Genomic DNA, 19,169 nt, shown 5'->3' with positions numbered 1-19,169 from the left:
AATTTGATTTTTTTCATCATAACAAGCAAATTGGGTAACTGGTACAACAGCTTCACTATGACAATCAATTTCCTATGCCCTTACTTTCTTTCTCTGCCATCAGTAGCATGTGATTCTCATTCTTACAATCTCGGGACTATTGCATGTTTAGGCATGTCTCAGTGTTCCAAGTATGTGGATGGGTAAAGAACAAGTGTCAAAAAAGCAAAAATTAAAACAAACAAAAACAACCTCTCTCTTTGAAAATAATGTCCTCTTCTATTTTATTGATTAAAACTTCTAATTCTCTTAATTTTACGTTAGTTGTTATTAATCAAACCCATGTCACATGGTCACTGAAACTTCAAGGGTCACAGATGCTGAATGTACTAGGCTAGACTCACTTGTGCATTCCAAAGGAAGGCTCTGTTTGCAAAGAACAAGACAATACATTTTAACTAGGCTGCTGGTCATGTATCATACCACTATTATCTTTTGATGTATTTTGTTGCTTAGTTTTTTATTTGTTATACTAAATGCTAAGGTTAATGTAGTTCAAGAGTTCTGCTTAGTATTGAAACATTTGAGAAGATGAAAAACGTCTTTTCTTCATTGGCGTTTCTGCATCTATAAGTATTGGATATATTGATACTGCTTTGTACTGATTTCTCAAAATTCTTATTTTAGTTCTTATTTTTATTTAGCACAAGATTTACTTAAAACATTTCTGTTTGTTCACATTAAACACTTTGGAGTTATTATTTTGTTATTTATTTGCTTTTTTGTTACATTAAGGTCAAAGTACGTGGTATGGAAGAGTACTGTTTTCTGGCTTCATTGAAATTTCCTCTGTGTTTAGGTACATAATCTATTTTTGTTACTGTTCCTTAAACAGAAAAGAAGGATGTCCATTCTCTGTAGGGGACATTGTTTTTCCCTCAGTTACTCTGTCTCTATCCATATAAGCATAGAAATAAATATTACCTATAGAAAATTATATATTTCATAATTTTTCTCATAAATTATATAACAAGTCATTTTTATATCAACATGGCACAAAAGTCTTATAAGAGTAAAATCTGGGGGTACAATTTGTTGTTTCAAATGTTTATATTTCTCAGTAAATTTCCCTCAGGCATTTTATTGTGTTTTCCAATGAAGAAACATATTGTCCGTATTACTTTATTGTATATTACAACTTTTATCATTGAATTTTCCTTGTTTTCCCCTTTAGTATCTGGCTTTAAATTCCACATTATTTTTCACATTATCTGAGTTTATTATGACCATCTTCAATTTAGTTTATTATATGGTTATTTATTTTTAATTTGCTAAGGCATTTGAAACACATTTTAATGTTCTGTGTTTAGTGATTTTGGTTCTGAGAGATGCATGCAGTGTGTTTGATATAGGTGAATAAAAATGTGATAAAAGAAGGAAGGAACAAAGGACAAGCTTGCTTACTGGAATATGAAACCAAGTATAGCATGATGATCGATGATAGATAGGTGATAGATAGATGGATATATATGTATGTAAATACATACATACAGACATACATACTTAGAATGTAAACATATATTTTACAAACATACACACATGCACACATGCTTTACAGGTATATCCCAATATGCAATGTGTGTTCTGAAGGGATGAATAGAAATAAAAGTCTACAGGCACTAATTTCCAACTAGTTCGTACAATTGTCTGTGCTAATTATACATAGCAAAATAGTGGAGGCATTTTGTCCATGATTTTTTGCGGAAATTTTGAAATAGCCTCTTAAAAACATTTTAATAGTTTTATATGTATTTTGATTCTTAGGGTGTGAATATCTTTACTCTCATTTGAAAAAGTTACTTACTAACATCAAGAAAAATGCCACTTGTTTTTCTCTCTTCAGAATTTGAGATGACACCCTAATTATTAATGTATATGGTGGATGTGTCCCTTAGTGATTCAAATCCTCTAAAAACTTTATTTGGTACATCTTCATTTTTTGTTTTAAATGTTGTGCTAGGGTTTGTCTATAATAATAGCTGAATTTTATAATATATTGCAATATTTGGCAATATTATCCTCTAACACATAGTACTTTGTTGAATAATGAAGGCTTATTCTGTGGTCCATTTAGCATATAATATCTCAGTATATTATGTTGTGTAGTCAATCAAAAGTTGTTTCATTTGCATTTGTGTCTTTACACGATGGATATAAATTACGCTTTGGCAAAACCAATTTCGAATTTAAATGCATTTTTTGGAAGGTGTTACCAGAATTTACCAAGTTATCTAACTTATAATTATATAGGAACATTTGAAAGTCATTGAAAAGAAAATTCTCCGTGGGATAATTGCAGGGTCTGAGATATACAAACTGAAGCTATTTTGTGTTTTTGTTCCCTCTGGGTTTAAAATATTTGTTCTCATTGCAAAAAAAAAAATATATATATATATATGTGCTTGCTAATTCTATGGCTAACTAAAATTGTGTAATCTTATTTAAAATAATGTAAAATGATTATTTGCCTTTACCAAGGCAAAGATAGCTTATCTACTAAAAAGAAGTATGCAAATTCTATGAAATGTGTGACTAATCAGTGAAATAAGTTTACATTTGGTTACATACAACTTATAAAGTAGCAATCTTTATTATGTATTTTCTATATGCATGAAACAAATATCTTGCCCATAAAGCAAGTTGTCCTATATTTCATAGTATTTTTTCCAGGTTATTTGACCGTAACTCATTATAACTTAATGGCATATAGAATTAAAATTTAAAGGTATACATTTAAAAGTTTTATAATATAATATTTTATAGTTATCTAGTCTTACTAAGATTTAGATGAGCTAATTGTAAAGTTAATCAGACATTCAGTACTATTCTTGAAGTTATGTATGAGAGTTGAATTCACAGACTTGTATAGTATATTGCAGAATACAAATCTTGTAATACAGAGAGCAAACAGACATATTTTAAAAATATGCTCTGAAAAGACCTACTTAGATTGTCTGAGATAACTGTTAAGGGGAGAAAAAGAACTAAAATAATCCTTTGATCCAGCCATCTATCTTCAGGGCCTTCAGGAACATAAATGTCTAAAACATTTCTAAGAATTGTGTCTTGTCTTCATGAAGATAAGGAACCATGCCTTGAGCCAATAGTAAATGATCATATAATTTAATGTATGCTTAGTTCTCTACACACCCATCATATTTTCGTACCTTCTGAATGTTTGTAATGATAAATTTTATGTCTTTAAGAATAAAATGATATTTCTTAAAGTTATTACTATAATGACTAAAGTTGAGTTACATAATGATAATTTCAGAAGCAATTAACAGTGAGATTTCACTTACCTGGCCAGATAGAAACTAAAAGGTCTCAATTAATACCCTAATCATTATTTTATTCTCTAGTCTAGCACCATACTTTGGCATCCTTTACCTATTTGTTAAATAAATGAATGCATTTGATTAATGTATTGAATTTAAATATTAAGGTAAAACACTAACCGTGTTTATTTTCAAAGCCAGGTGGCGTGCCTTCACTACATAACAATTTTGTGAATCCAAAGAAGACACGATTTCTTACACTTTTTAACAAGCTATCTGATACCTAAATTAAAGCTTAACTAGAAGTTTCAGACATATTTTGAAGCTTTGGCTAAAGGTACCATGCAGTATTATTGTTCTCACTATTATACGATGAGTTACACTATTTTCTGCTGAACTCAAATTAGTCTATAATGATTACCTGAAAACCACTGCATCATATTCTACCTTCTTTATTTCCCCTGTCCTGATTTTTATCTTCTCTCTCACTTTTCATCCCTAGTTCCCTTGAGGCATATTTTTCCAATAAGGTAAAAAATAGAGCTATTGATTGTGTCTGACAAGTGTCAAAATTTTTTCTATCAATAAGAGAGAGAGAACACCTAACAGTCTGATCAAAGCTGGTGAGACAGATGGTGTCACATTAAAAAGAAAGATCCATTATTTAACCACTTATAACTCTTAAACTCCCTTAGTTATTTGTCGAGTTATATTCCTGGAAAGCTTTCTTCTTTCAGAGATTATTTTTAATCATATTGTATCAAGATACTTACATTTCCATTAACATCACTGAGTAAAGACACAATACCTTCAAGAATATTTCAAGGGAGTAAGGAATCAATGAATTTGTTTATAGTACATCTAAATCTTTCTCATAAAATGTGAAGCTGTTTTTATCTATGTACTTGAGAATTATGCTAAGATATTCATACAAAAATTTGTTCATATAATGATATAATAATATATGGAAATTCATATGTACAAAGTAGGTAACTTTAAAATCTCAAAGTACATTTCAACAATTTTGCAGCGAAATATAATACAAAGCTTTTTAGTCAAAAGTAGTAGATCTTAATACATTTTGATATTTGACATTTAAAATTTATACAATTATGTAAAATATATGTAATTGCTCAAATAATTTAAATACTAATAACTAGGTTAATTTCAAAGCTGTATCTTTAGTTCAGGATTAGTACACATTTAGCATGAAGCATTACAGACTTCTGCTTCTAAGATCTAGAACATTGCAAATAATAGTACTTTTTACTCTAATAATGATAGAAAGACAGATAAGTGACTATATCATTGTTAAGAAAACCCAGCAGAGGTTTGGGGGTGTAAAACACCTTAATGAACTAAAATCCTTAAAGAGAGAAACCCTTTTTAGTAGAGAAGAGATTTCTGACTGCTTTTTGATCCTGGGGAAATAGTTGAAGGAGGAAAAATTCACCAGAGAATAGGGTTAAGAAGAATGAGTTAAAATTAAAATAGAAGCAGTAGTAGTAGTGGTGTATTAGTCTTTTCTTACATGCTAATAAAGACATACCCAAGACTGGGTGATTTATAAAGAAAAAGAGGTTTAATGGACTCACAGTTCCACATGGCTGGGGAGGCCTCACAATCATGGTGGAAGATGAAGGAAGAGCAAAGGCGTGTCTCACATGGCAGCAGGCAAGAGAGCGTGTGCAGGGGAACTCCCCTTTATAAAACCATCAGATGTCATGAGACTTATTCGCTGTCGTGAGAACAGCACCAAAAACACCGGCCCCATGATTCAATTACCTCCCACCAGGTCCCTCCCACAACACGTGGGAATTATGGGACCTACAATTCAAGATGTGATTTGGGTGGGGACACAGCCAAACCATATCAAGTAGTAGTAATAACAACAACAACAATAATAATAATGGCCAAGTATCTTCTGGCATGATTGTTTAGAATCCTGAAGCACCCCCGTCTCCAAGCAGATGTGTATCTACCTGACAACTCTTTCCAAATTCTTCACTGAATAACCTGGGTGGTAGCCAGCAGGCCAAAAGACAAAGTAGAAGAGAGGATAAAGAGAGCTTCCCCGAGGCACTTAGAACCCACTGTAGGCTGAGAACAGGGCAGGATATTTGAGAGGAACCAAACTGAGGCATTCTGGGCCTTCAGTAAGCTGTGGTTTCAGAACACTGAAGGGAGAGCAGAACTCATGGCAGGTAAACGTCCTGATCCCTGGGAAATAGAAGGCCTCGCTGCTACAGGCTGTGCCACAGCAGATGAGCTGGGAAAGATGCCTGGAGGCACCTGGTACTTTCCAGAGTACGAAGCACTGCAGCACCAAGGATAAGGGCAGGATAGGAAGGTCGAGAGGAATTTTCCTAAGTCTTTTAAAGCTTTCATTGAATGTTGAACTGCGGTCCTTCAAAGGCATAATTGCTCAGGACAGCAGGACAGAAAAAGAAAGCACCTAAATGCCATCAATTGAGGAATAAGAGTGACAGCAAATAGAATTCCTCAGGAATTAAAATAGGTAAGAATTAAGTCTCCCATGTTAAAACATTCTAAAGAATGTTGGCAGCTGTACTGTAAAGCAAAAGGAAATTCTTTGAGTATCCTGAGCACTAAGACCCCAGGTCCAGCTGAAGAGAATGTACCTCATGAGCACTGAATTCATTCTAACTGAATCAGTAGTCCAGCTCAGAACTATTTCAAAACAGATGTATTGACCCAGAAACTCACAATATTGCCCCAAAAGAAGAATGAATGTGTCATAACTGAAGATAATGTTATTTATCTCATTAATTTTTTAAAATTTTGAGACTACGAATGAGTCATAAACTGTAATCATCAAGAGACAAAACAATTAATAGAAGCAAATGTAGAAATATCTTAGATTTATCAGATGGAGAATTTTAAATATCTGTAATAAATACGTTAAAAGATGTGGTAGAAATGAAACAACTTAAGTGGACAGATGAGGAATTAAAGCAGAGAATTCCAATTATTGTTTTTTAAATCCAAATGTAAATGTTATTTTTTTTTAAAAAACCTTTTAGCTTGGCTTATCAGAAACATGAACACAGGAGAGGAAAGATTCCCTGAAATTAAATACTGATAAATAAAAATGATGCAAACAAACATATAGAAAAAATACATAATAATTACTATAAACAATATGTTTGAAATCTACGGCACAATGAGAAATGTTCTACGATATGTAAACTGAAGTTCAAAAAGGAGAAAATAAGGGGATTGGACCAGGAAAAAAAATTGAAGACATAATTGCCAAGATTTTTAAAATCTGGTAAAATGCAGAAAACTATTGAATCAAGAAGTTCGGAAAACCCTATATAGAGGAAAATAAAAAAGAAAGCCACACTCAGGTATGTTGAAGTAAAACTAAAGAAAATCAAAGATAAAGAGAAGATTTTTTTGAAAGCATGTGGTAGACTTAATAGTAGCTCCCCAAAGATGTTCCTCTCCGAATTCTTACGTGACTGAAGGAACTCTGCAAATGTGATTAAGCGAAGGATATGGAAATAGGGAGATTATTCTGGATTACCCAAGTGGGCCCAATGTAATTACAAAGGCCCTTATAAGGGAATGAAGGAGACAAGAGAATGACAGACAAAGAAGGAGAAAATGAAAGCCGGGGAAGAAAAGAGAGCATTTGAAGGTGCTATGCTGCTTTCCTTGAAGACAGAGAAGGAACCACACACAAAGGAATGCAGGCAGCATGTGGAAGCTGAAAAAAGTAAAGGAAACAGATTCTTCCCTAGAACCTCCCAGAAAGAACACAGCCCTGACAATGCCTTGATTTCAGTCTAATGAGACCATTTCAGTCTTCTAACCTCCAGAACTGTAGGAGAATCAATATGTGCTGTTTGAAGCCATTGCATTTGTGGTAATTTGTCATAGCATCAACAGGAAATTAATACAAGCTGTGAGAGAAAATAGCCACAGGGCATACTGAAAATAATTTAAAAAATGGCTAAATTCTCATCAGAAAGAATGGAAGTCAGAATATGATGGAATAAGATCTTTTAAAGAATAAATAAATTATACATGAATGCAAGTTCAATAATTAAATTCTGTTCATCGGGCCAGGCACAGTAGCTCACTCCTGTAATCCTAGCACTTTGGCAGGTCAAGACGGGCAGATCACCTGAAGTCAGGAGTTCAGAACCAGCCTGGACAACATGGTGAAACCCCATCTCTACTAATAATAGAAAAATCAGCTGTGCGTGGGTGGCGGGTGTCTATAATCCCAGTTACTGGGGAGGCTGAGGCAGGAGAATGGCTTGAACCCAGGAGGTGGAGGTTGCAGTGAGCTGAGATCATACCTTACCACTGCACTCCAGCCTGAGTGACAAAGTAATGAGACTCTGTCTCCAAAAAAAAAAAAAAAGAAAAAGAAAAAGGAAAATTCTGTTCATGTAGAATTCAAAGTGTAGCAAATGTCCGTCAGAAATTGGAAATGAAAAAACACACACACTTTCAAAACAACAAGAGCTGAAAAAATTTCTCTTCACCTGACTTGCCCTATAAATATTATTAAAATAACAATAATTTAAAAAGCTGTACAGAGCCAGGATTCATCACTCTTTTTCAATTTTTTTTTCATTTGTTTTAGGCACAGGATCTTGCTCTGTTGCTCATGCTGGCATGCACTGATAGGATCACAGCTCACTGCAGCCTCAAACTCCCAGGCTCAAGCAATCCTCCAGCTTCAGCCTATCAAGTAGCTGGGACTATAAGTGCACACAACTACACCCAGCAGCTTTTTTTTTTTTTTTTTTTTTTTTTTTTGAGATGGAGTCTCGCTCTGTAGCCCGGGATGGAGTGCAGTGGCCGGATCTCGGGTTCCAAGTAGCTGGGACTACAGGCGCCCGCCACCTCGCCTGGCTAGTTTTTTGTATTTTTTTAGTAGAGACGGAGTTTCACCGTGTTAGTCAGGATAGTCTCGATTTCCTGACCTCATGATCCACCCGTCTCGGCCTTTTTTTTTTTTTTTTAATTTTCTGTAGATACCGGGTCTTGCTAGGTTGTCCAGGCTGACCCTGAACTCCTGGACTCAAGCGATTCTGCCACCTTGGCCTCCCAAAGCTCTGGGATTACACGTGTGAGCCACCATGCTCAGCATTCTATTTCTTTCTTGATTAGAAAATAAAATAAGGTAAAATAACATTTAAAATGGCTTTAACATCAAATACCTAAATATAAGAAAAGTCGTTAAAAGATCTCTCTATGGAAAACCTAAATAAGTAGAAAGGCACACCAAATCATGGATTTGAAAACTGAATATTGTTAGGTTGCCCTTTTGTCACAAATTGATTATAAATTTAACTGAATTTCAATCAAAATTCTAGAAGACATTTTTTTTGTAGAGCTTTCAATATGATTCCAAAAGCCATGGAAATTCAACAGATGGAGACTAGCCCAAAGTATGCTGAAAAACAAGTAATGAAGAAATTAAAGAAAATGCTTTAACCCTCATATTATCTGACTCCAAAACTTATTACAAAGCTCCAGTAATAAAAAATAGATATTTATTTGGGAAACAGTATGAGGAATCTGAAAATAAAGCTATACATTCATAACTTTGGGCCAATGCACCAACCAATCACATGGGAAAAGGGAAGTATTTAAAACACATGTGTCTGGGTAAGATGATTATAGGGTGAAAAAAAATTTCAACCTTTCAACTCACTCCTTGAATAAAAATTAACTCAAAGGCCAGGCGCGGTGGCTCAAGCCTGTAATCCCAGCACTTTGGGAGGCCGAGACGGATGGATCACGAGGTCAGGAGATGGAGACCATCCTGGCTAACATGGTGAAACCCCGTCTCTACTAAAAAATACAAAAAACTAGCCGGACGTGGTGGCGGGCGCCTGTAGTCCCAGCTACTCGGGAGGCTGAGGCAGGAGAATGGCGTGAACCCGGGAGGCGGAGCTTGCAGTGAGCTGAGATCCGGCCACTGCACTCCAGCCTGGGTGACCGAGCAAGACTCCGTCTCAAAAAAAAAAAAAAAAAAAAAAAATTAACTCAAGATGTATCATAGTCTTAAAACATAAAGTGTGGAATCTTAAAGCCTCTAGAAAAAAGCACATTAAATTAGCTTCACAATTTTGACATAGGCAGAGAAATCTTGCACAGCACACAAAAAGCAATATCAATAAAACACTAAAAGAACTTTAAAAAATAAAATTTCTGCCCATCAGAAGGCTCTGTTGAGGAATGTAATAGGCATAGGCAAACCACAAGCAGTAACAGAATAAGATGCACACACACACACACACAACATATATCTGCCAAATGTCTATATAACAAACTTCTAAAATTCAGTCTAAAACGATATCAGACCCAATAAATCTGGACAAAAAAGACTTGAACTAAAACTTTGAAAAATGGAAATTTAAATGTCAATCATTACATTAAAAGGTATTCAATATAATTGTTCACTGGGAAAATTAAAATTAACACAACAGTAAGATACTATGCCACATTCACTCCAGTGGCTAAAATCAAAAGAGATGGCAAGTCTAAGATTTAACAGGTGGCACTTATATGTGGGAGTGTAATATAATAAGCCACTTTAAATAAAAGTTTCAGTTTGACAGTGTATTTTTATAAATTAATTTTATAAATTAACTGTCTTATGACCCAGAAATTCCACTTCAAAGTGTTTACACAAGAATAATGAGAAGATACTTCCACAAAAATACGTGTCCATGAATGTTCCTAGCAGCTTTATTCATACTACCCCATGCAGTAAACAACTGAAGTAATTATTTACAGGAGAATTGGTAAGCAGATATTGATGTTGTCATACAATGGAATAATGCTCACCATGAAAAATAAAAAAACAACATGAATGATTGTTAGCCACATGATGTTGAATGAAAGGTGACAGATACAAAAGAATACATATTGTGTGAAAGATTTCATTTACATAAAGTTCAAAACAGCCAAAAGTTTTCTATGGTGACAAAAATCAGGACTGGATTATGACTTTGCGATCCCTTGGCATCATTGCCTTGATGGCATCCTTTCCCCAAAGGCAAAACAATAAGAATAAGAATAATTTATGACTTTCAGCATAATGACAAACATAATTATATTATACATTATTGATGATGTGGATTTGCTCACTGTTTAACATAACTTAATAATTTTGTTAAAGGTTTATATCTTCGGAAGCCATAATAACGGAAGTAGGTGGGAGAAGGACAGCAATTAATGGATACAAAATTAATTACTCTGACTCAAAGCTGACGAGTCACCAGACAAGACTGGAGACCATACAATTTAGAATCATCACTTTTAAAACTGTTAATGAACGAACATATGAGACTGGCTTATAACTACTCTGACAAAGAAATTTGAAATATGGTTTACTTTCTAGTGTATAGGAAACAATAGTGGTGAGTCAATAAAGAAACCATAGACAAGCTTATTTCTTATTTTTTGTGGAACTATATACAATAAGTTATTTTATGCAAATGAATATGCCTATTGTTGGTATTGGTCAGAACCAGAAAAAGATCATTAGGAAAATTTAAAATTATCATTATAATAAGAAAGTTTTCTAAAGAATTCTGATTTTTTATTTGTGCAAATGTATGGGATACATGACAAATTTTTACATATACATATAAATGTGTAGTGATAAGGTTGGATATTTAAGGTGTGCATCACCTGAGTACAATACATTTTTTAAGTATAGTCACCCTACTATGCTACAACACATTGAATGTATTCCTTCCTTCTTTATTTTTCGAGACAGAATCTTGCTCTGTCGCCCAGGCTGGAGTACAGTGGCGCCATCTTGGCTCACTGCAACCTCTGCCTCCCAGGTTCAAGCAATTCTCCTGTCTCAACTTCCTAAGTAGTTGGGACTACAAGTGCATGCCACCACACCCGGCTAATTTTTGTATTTTTAGTAGAGATGGGGTTTTACCATATTGGTCAGGCTGGCCTCAAACTCCTGACCCCAGGTGACCCACCCGCCTCAGCCTCCCAAAGTGCTGGGAGTACAGGCGTGAGCCACTGCGCCCGTCCTTTTCCTTCCTTCTTACTGTATTTTCATACCCTTTAACCCACTTCTCTTCATCAATCCCGTTACGTCCACTCACCCGTCCCAGTGTCTGTTGTTTATTTCCCCACTTTCATTTGTTCAAATTTTCAGAAGTCTTCAGAGCATTCTCTGTTTTCCTCTCCTTCTCTCTTGCTATTTCCCCATCTCTCTCTCTTTTCCTCTTTGAGACCTTCTTTCAGAAGTTTATTTTTTCTTTGTTTTTTTCTGTCTCTAACGCTTAAGAATTTTGTGTCATCCTGTTCCAGGATTTTCTCATTTCTCTTTGTAGTTTATGGAATTGGGAAAGGAGAAAACAATGAGAATAGAAGTAAGCCTTATATAAGAGATAAAAAATGTGCAATTCTATTATTTGACCATAAGTGAATTGTATCAGGAACATATTCTAGATCTACATAGAATATAGTATTTGGCTTTAGAAAAGAATAGGACATTGTCACTAGTTTGCTAATCAGAAGACTTCAGCCTTTGCTGAGTTATTTTCATAGCAACAACTAAACTTTTTCATGCAATACAGAATAGTTATCCTAAATACAAATAAAAGAATCACCTCGAGTAAACACTAAAGAGGAGGATGTTCTAGTTCTCTGAATTCTACAACTGAATGCTTGGGAGCTTTCTATGTAATTTTCAGGCTACTGACCTTGTACCTACCTTCCAAAAATACTCACATTTTCTTATCTACTTGGTCCCAAGATGGCAAACTAAGAGACAAGTAAATAAGCAATGAAAGCAGAAACCTTTATTGCTTCATATTCTTTTCAGCATGAGTGATAAAAAAGAGTCAATTTGAAAGTTAAGGTTAATAATTTGGGGGAAAAATTGGAAATAAAACTTATACAAAATACTGAGTTAAATATGTGTATGATGTATTTATATAATATATATTATAAAATTAAACTGTTTAAAAATAATTTATTTATTTATTGAGATGGAGTCTCCCTCTGTCACCCAGGCTTGAATGCAGTGGCTTGATCCCAGCTCACTGAAACTTCCGCCTCCCAGGTTCAAACGATTCTCCTGTCTCAGCCTCCTGAGTAGCTGAGACTACAGGAGTGCACCACCACGCCCGGTTAATTTGTTTTTGTATTTTTAGTAGAGGCGAGGTTTCACCATGCTAGTGAGGCTGGTCTTGAACTCCTGACCTCAAACGATCCACCTACCTCCGCCTCCCAAAGGCTGGGATTACAGGCGTGAGTCACCGTGCCTGTCCCCCAAAATAAATTTTTTATTCTGCTGATACAATCTAAACATAGAAATCAGCACTTAGAAATGTATGACCTCTTTGCTCTGTTATCTAGTGTCGTATTGGCTTGTTGAACTATGGCCTTCTGTACTAGGCTCCTTTATGCTTTTACTGTTTATTCTTTGTCAAGAAAAATTTCAAAACTAAACATTTTTTCCCTTTGAGCTAAGTAATTTTTCCTTTACTGATTATCCTCCACTGAATTTTGTATTTTAACATATGGAATACCTATACTATGGAAATTGTATGAAGACCTTATTATCTATTATGGGGTATGAATATCTTTCTTACAAAAGATCTTCAATTATGCCAACTTCTGGAGAATTGCAGTTTCTTTCCTTCCCTTGTATTCTAAAAATCCCCAAAGAAGGAATCTACTGTAGTTTTGTGCTGTTTATGTTGTTTTCTCCAATCTCATTGATAAGAATACCCAGAGAGTAAAATGCTTTTATTTTTGAAATCTTTTTCTCAACTTTTATTTTAGAAACATGGTGTACATGTGCAGATAAGTTACATGGGTATATTGCATGCAGGTAGTGAACACTGTATCCAATAGGTAGTTGTTAGATTCTTCTAGTAATTATTATTATTATTTTAGACTAATAAATAATATTAGCTCTGTTGCCCAGGCTGGAGTGCAGTGGCAGGATCTTGGCTCACTGCAATCTCCGCCTCCTGGGTTCAAGAGATTCTTCTGCCTTAGCCTCCTGAGTAGCTGGGACTACAGGCATGTGCCACCATACCCGGCTAATTTTTGTATTTTTAGTAGAGATGGGGTTTTACCATATTGGCCAGGCTGGTCTAGAACTCCTGACTTCGTGCTTCGACTGCCTCAGTCTCCCAAGGTGCTGGGATTACAGGTGTGAGTCACCTACATCTTCTTTCATGCTAGCTCGATAAAAGGACCTAGAGAAAAATCTGTGATAACATATCAAATCCTTATATGCAGTCAATCCCTAAATTATTTATAAATAGAGTTCTCAACTATAGAATGCAACATATAACACATGTTTTCACGAAACAACTTTAGAAGTTGCAGTTAGATCTATGTGGAGCTTAATTCACAAATGATTAGCCTGAACTTTTGTATAAATAGTATTTGTCTGGACAGTGGAAAAAGAGAGCAGTAGGAAGAAGAAGTTTTCCTTTTTTGTGGCTGATAGCCAGTGCAAATAAAACTTACATAGAATTATTAAAAGTAGACTGAGATGCTAACTTTTTAGCTTCTATTCATCCAGTATTTACTACCTGAGATAATAAAACACTGTATGAATCTTCTGCTGTCATGGATTTTGAGATTATGCACTCCTAAAAATTTTCTAGGTAGATTTTCCCAAAATGAATATAAAATATAAATATTACTTTATAGATTAAAATTATTAAGGGATCTTTGAATATTATACATGTTCACCTAAATTATCATATTTTAATACAAATCTATAGCTAATTATAAACTTCATATATGAATAACTATTCTAAATTTATAAAAAACAAACAAAATTATAAATTAAATACTAACCAAACTATAAAACCAGTAATATCAAAAATTACATCATCTTACCTTAACAGGTGTTGTTTTGCTAAAACCAAACAATTACTTTAAATGTATGTATGATGCATGTTACTGTGATAAAGATATTGAGTTTAAAATATACATATACATATATAGAGAGCAACTTTTTATAATGTAATTTTCTATCCAGTTTCTCTGTACAACTCTGTGATAATATTATAGCATTTTTAGACATCATTTGACCTTGCTTGGCTAAAATGTATAGTATATTATTTATGTCTGCTTGTATTCTTTTCTTTTTCTGTATTGTACTTTAAGTTCTAGGGTACATGTGCACGATATGCAAGTTTGTTACATATGTATACATGTGACATGTTGGTGTATTGCACCCATTGACTCATCATTTACATTAGGTATGTCTCCTAATGCTATCCCTCCCCCCTCCTCCAAACCTATGACAGGCCCCAGTGTGTGATGTTCCGCTTCCAGTGTCCAAGTGTTTTCATTGTTCAATTCCCACCTATGAGTGAGAACATGCGGTGTCTGGTTTTCTGTTCTTGCCATAGTTTGCTGAGAATGATGGTTTCCAGCTGTATCCATGTCCCTGCAAAGGACATGAACCCATCCTTTTTTATGGCCGCATAGTATTCCATGGTGTATATGTGCCACATTTTCTTAATCCAGTCTGTCATTGATGGACATGTGGGTTGGTTCCAAGTCTTTGCTATTGTGAATAGTGCCTCAATAAACTTACATGTGCATGTGTCTTTATAGCAGCATGATTTATAATCCTTTGGGTATATTCTCAGTAATGGGATGGCTGGGTCAAATGGTATTTCTAGTTCTAGATCCTTGAGGAATCACCACACTGTCTTCCACAATGGTTGAACTAGTTTACAGTCCCACCAACAGTGTAAAAGTGTTTCTATTTCTCCACATCCTCTCCAGCACCTGTTGTTTCCTGAATTTTTAATGATTGCCATTCTAAATGGTGTGAGATGGTATCTCATTGTGGTTTTGATTTGCATTTCTCTGATGGCAAGTGATGATGAGCATTTTTTCATGTGTCTGTTGGCTTCATAAATGTCTTCTTTTGAGAAGTGTCTTTTTATATCCTTTGCCCAATTTTTGATGGGGTTGATTTTTTTCTTGTAAATTTGTTTGAGTTCTTTGTAGGTTCTGGATATTAGCCCTTTGTCAGATGAATAGATTGCAAAAATGTTCTCCTATTCTGTAGGTTGCCTGTTCACTCTGATGGTAGTTTCTTTGCTGTGCAGAAGCTCTTCAGTATAATTAGATCCCATTTGTCAATTTTGGCTTTTGTTGCCATTGCTTTTGGTGTTTTAGACATGAAGTCCTTGCCCATGCCAATGTCCTGAATTGTATCGCCTAGGTTTTCTGCTAGGTATGTTTTTTCTTTTCTTTTTTTTTTTGGTTTTAGGTCTAACATTTAAGTCTCTAATCCATCTTGAATTAATTTTTGTATAAGGTGTAAGGAAGGGATCCAATTTCAGCTTTCTACATATGGCTAGCCAGTTTTCCCGGCACCATTTATTAAATAGGGAATCATTTCCCCATTTCTTGTTTTCGTCAGGTTTGTCAAAGATCAGATGGTTGTCAATGTATGGTATTATTTCTGAGGGCTGTGTTCTGTTACATTGGTCTATATCTCTGTTTTGGTACCAGTACCATGCTGTTTTGGTTACCGTAGCCTTGTAGTATAGTTTGAAATCAGGTAGCATGATGCCTCCAGCTTTGTTCTTTTGGCTTAGGATTGTTTTGGCAACACGGGGTCTTTTTTGGTTCCATATGAACTTTAAAGCAATTTTTTCCAATTCTGTGAAGAAAGTCATTGGTAGCTTAATGGGGATGGCCTTGAATCTATAAATTACCTTGGGCAGTATGGCTATTTTCACGATATTGATTCTTCCTATCCATGAGCATGGAATGTTCTTCCATTTGTTTGTGTCCTCTTTTATTCCTTGAGCAGTGGTTTGTAATTCTCCTTGAAGAGGTTCTTCACATCCCTTGAAGCAATTGTGAATGGGAGTTCACTCATGATTTGGCTCTCTGTTTGTCTGTTATGGGTGTATAAGAATGCTTGTGATTTTTGCACATCGGTTTTGTATCCTGAGACTTTGCTGAAGTTGCTTATCAGCTTAAGGACATTTTGGGCTGAGACAATGGGGTTTTCTAAATATACAATCATGTCATCTGCAAACAGGGACAATTTGATTTCCTCTTTTCCTAACTGAATACCCTTTATTTCTTTCTTCTGCCTGATTGCCCTGGTCAGAACTTCCAATACTATGTTAAATAGGAGGGGCGAGAGAGGGCATCCCTGTCTTGTGCCAGTTTTCAAAGGGAATGCTTACAGTTTTTGCCCCTTCAGTATGATATTGACTGTGGGTTTGTCATAATTGGCTCTTATTATTTTGAGATATATTCCATCAATATGGAATTTATTGAGAGTTTTTAGCATGAAGGGCTGTTGAATTTTGTCAAAGGCCTTTTCTGCATCTATTGAGACAATCATGTGGTTTTTGTCTTTGGTTCTGTTTATATGCTGGATTACGTTTATTGATTTGCATATATTGAACCAGCCTTGCATCCCAGGGATGAGGCCCACTTGATCATAGTGCATAAGCTTTTTGATGTGCTGCTGGTTTCGGTTTGCCAGTATTTTATTGAAGATTTTTGCATTGATGTTCATCAGGGATATTGGTCTAAAATTCTCTTTTTTTGTGGTGTCTCTGCCAGACTTTGGTATCAGGATGATATTGGCCTCATAAAATGAGTTAGGGAGGATTCCCTCTTTTTCTATTGATTGGAACAGTTTCAGAAGGAATGGTACCAGCTCCTCCTTGTACCGCTGGTAGAATTCGGCTGTGAGTCCGTCTGGTCCTGGACTATTTTTGGTTGGTAGGCTATTAATTATTGCCTCAATTTCAGAGCCTATTATTGGTCTATTCAGGGATTCAACTTCTTCCTGGTTTAGTCTTGGGAGAGTGTATGTGTCCAGGAATTTACCCATTTCTTCTAGGTTTTCTAGTTTATTTGCATAGAGGTGTTTATAGTATTCTCTGATGGTAATTTGTATTTCTGTGGAGTCAGTGGTGATATCCCATTTATCAATTTTTATTGCATTTATTTGATTAATCTCTGTTTTCTTCTTTATTAGTCTTGCTAGTGGTCTATCAATTTTGTTGATCTTTTCAAAAAACCAGCTCCTGGATTCATTGATTTTTTGGAGGGTTTTTTTTTTTGTATCTCTATCTCCTTCAGTTCTGCTCTGATCTTAGTTATTTCTTGCCTTCTGCTAGCTTTTGAATGTGTTTGCTCTTGCTTCTCTAGTTCTTTTCATTGTGATGTTAGGGTGTCCATTTTAGATCTTTGCTGCTTTCTCTTGTGGGCATTTAGTGCTATAAATTTCCCTCTACACACTGCTTTAAATGTGTCCCAGAGATTCTGGTATGTTGTATCTTTGTTCTCATTGGTTTCAAAGAACATCTTTGTTTCTGCCTTCATTTCGTTATGTACCCAGTAGTCATTCAGGAGCAGGTTATTCAGTTTCCATGTAGTTGAGCAGTTTTGATTGAGTCTCTTAGACCTGAGTCCTAGTTTGATTGCACTGTGGTCTGAGAGAGTTTGTTATAATTTCTGTTCTTTTACATTTGCTGAGGAGTGCTTTACTTCCAACTGTGTGGTCAATTTTGGAATAAGTACAATGAGGTGCTGAGAAGAATGTATATTCTGTTGCTTTAGGGTGGAGAGTTCTGTAGATGTCTATTAGGTCCGCTTGGTGCAGAGTTGAATTAAATTCCTGGATATCCTTGTTAACTTTCTGTCTTGATCTGTCTAATGTTGACAGTAGGGTGTTAAAGTCTCCCATTATCATTTTATGGGAGTCTAAGTCTCTTTGTAAGTCTCCAAGGACTTGCTTTATGAATCTGGGTGCTCCTGTATTGGGTGCATATATATTTAGGATAGTTAGCTCTTCCTGGTGAATTGATCCCTTTACCATTATATAATGGCCTTCTTTGTCTCTTTTGATCTTTGATGGTTTAAAGTCTGTTTTATCAGAGAGTAGGATTGCAACCCCTGCTTTCTTTTGTTTTCCATTTGCGTGGTAGATCTTCCTCCATCCCTTTATTTTGAGCCTACGTGTGTCTCTGCATGTGAGATGGGTCTCTTGAATATAGCAAACTGATGGGTCTTGACTCTTTTTTTTTTTTTTTTTTTTTTTTTTTGAGACGGAGTCTCGCTGTGTCTCCCAGGCTGGAGTGCAGTGGCGTGATCTCGGCTCACTGCAAGCTCCGCCTCCCGGGTTCACGCCATTCTCCCGCCTCAGCCTCCCAAGTAGCTGAGACTACAGGCGCCCGCCACCACGCCTGGCTAGTTTTTTGTATTTTTAGTAGAGACGGGGTTTCACCATGTTAGCCAGGATAGGGTCTTGACTCTTTATGCAATTTGCCAGTCTGTTTCTTTTAATTGGACCATTTAGTCCATTTACATTTAAGGTTAATATTGTTATGTGTGAACTTGATCCTGTCATTGTGATATTAGCTGGTTATTTTGCTCGTTAGTTGATACAGTTTCTTCCTAGCATTGATGGACTTTACATTTTGGCATGTTTTTGCAATGGCTGGTACCTGTTGTTCCTTTCCATGTTTAGCGCTTACTTCAGGATCTCTTGTAGCGCAGGCCTGGTGGTGACAGAATCTCTAAGCATTTGCTTGTCTGTAAAGGACTTTATTTCTCCTTCACTTATTAACCGTAGTGTAGCTGGATATGAAATTCTGTGTTGAAAATTCTTTTCTTTAAGAATGTTGAATATTGGCCCCCACTCTCTTCTGGCTTGTAGCGTTTCTGCCGAGAGATCTGCTGTTAGTCTGATGGGCTTCCCTTTGTGGGTTACCCGACCTTTCTCTCTGGCTGCCCTTAACATTATTTTCTTCATTTCAACTTTGGTGAATCTGACAATTATGTGTCTTGGAGTTGCTCTTCTTG

General features: G+C 35.5%; 1 protein-coding gene across 6 annotated transcripts in view; it reads left to right on the top strand.

The window, feature by feature from the left end:
• Positions 1 to 19,169, top strand: part of FSTL5 (follistatin like 5) — an 812,423-nt gene that overhangs the window by 223,118 nt on the left and 570,136 nt on the right. The gene's annotated exons all lie outside the window — the stretch shown is intronic.

This window comes from Macaca fascicularis, chromosome 5 (genome assembly GCF_037993035.2).
Source record: "Macaca fascicularis isolate 582-1 chromosome 5, T2T-MFA8v1.1".
Lineage (NCBI taxonomy): Eukaryota > Metazoa > Chordata > Mammalia > Primates > Cercopithecidae > Macaca > Macaca fascicularis.
The sequence above is the reverse complement of the archived record's forward strand: the minus strand, read 5'-3'. Positions and strand labels throughout refer to the sequence as shown.